This window comes from Saccostrea cucullata, unplaced genomic scaffold (assembly GCF_032062105.1).
Source record: "Saccostrea cucullata isolate Sc308-1 unplaced genomic scaffold, CSIRO_AGI_Scuc_v1 ctg934, whole genome shotgun sequence".
In the NCBI taxonomy this organism is placed as follows: domain Eukaryota; kingdom Metazoa; phylum Mollusca; class Bivalvia; order Ostreida; family Ostreidae; genus Saccostrea; species Saccostrea cuccullata.
This window is the reverse complement of record NW_026923633.1, coordinates 211,416-212,894: the sequence shown is the minus strand read 5'-3', so window position 1 is coordinate 212,894 and position 1,479 is coordinate 211,416.

Below are 1,479 nucleotides of genomic sequence, written 5' to 3'. Positions count from 1 at the left end.
AACTTCAAAACAATTCTAGAGTAAAGTTTCACAGTAAATCAAAGTAATACCCATAGTTAAGAATAATACACTAAAGTTAACTTTAGTGTTTTTTGTTAGGGTAAAGTGCTGTCATGTCTTCCTTTTTTATGTTCTGCTCGATTTTTAATAGTTTTTCCGAAGCAAAATATGAAGCTTCTTCCTTTGGCCCTCATTTGAACAGGACATCCAGTTAGTGCTCACGATGCTTCTATAGTTACTCCCTGCAGGATTGGCAACAAAAATTAATCTGATATATATTGGCACATATTATGATCGGCGACGATAAAGGCTGCAAAGATTTGCTTTTTTTTTTTTTGGCCAAAAGTAATATTTGAAGATTGTTTTACTGGGTTCGATTCCCGAGAGAAAATATTTTATCGTGCTTTTGATATCTTTTGTCAAGGTCAGAAGAGTTACAAATTCCCAGATTAGAACTTCAGAACTTTGCATTCTTTTGACATTTTTTTTTTCAAACAAAAATTTCATCTATATTTTGTTATAAATTATTTTAAATATTGTCATATTTTCTGTATCCCCGAGAACGTTTACTTCATTAAATATATCATCCGATTTATAGGCCATCCAACAATATAATTTTTTTCAAATGAGAGTTATATAGATGCCATCTTACAACGTAAGGAATAAAAAACATTAAAAAGAAAGAGAGGGAGTTAATTCCCTTATCATGAACGTGTATTCTTCTCAGTCACAGCAATCCAAATTGTCTAAAACAATGTTCTAGAGTTTTTCAACATTTGATAATTTCATTTTTTTTTCATTACTTGCCATTTTTCTCTGCAAATTTCTTTTTCAACATTAATAATGTATTCTATTAAAATTATTTTTTTTTATTTTAAGTATTCTATATATCTTCCATTTACATGTATATTGTAGGTTTCTATTTTGTACTGATTGTTTTCTATAATTTTTGTATTTTACATCTTTTATTGTTTTTTTTTTCTATTTGCATATTTTTTATTTGAATTCTTTTGTTTAATTCCGATTATATTCTTTTTTTTATTATTTTTTTGTATATAGCTTTCATTTGTATTGTAAAAACACCTGTATTTGCATCTTAATATTATGTTTCAATTTACATACAATAGGAAAGTATTACATGTATTTGTATTTTCAAATTTTGAAATTGAAAGCAAATAGAACTTACATACAATACAAATTGAAACATTTAAGAATACAAATGAAGTATTATACAAATAAAATAGAAAAAAAACAAAACAAATGAAAACTTATTGAATGCACATTTTAATTATGGAATATAAATGGAATTCAAAATTAGAGAACACAAATGGAAATTGATGCAATTGAAAAAAACCACAAATTGATGCATGCATAAATGAAGGATATGGAGAAAACGAACAGTATTCAATATCAAAGTCCATAAAACAATACAAAATAGGACTAGGCAAACACTGACCTCTAAATCATCAAAGGTGGGAT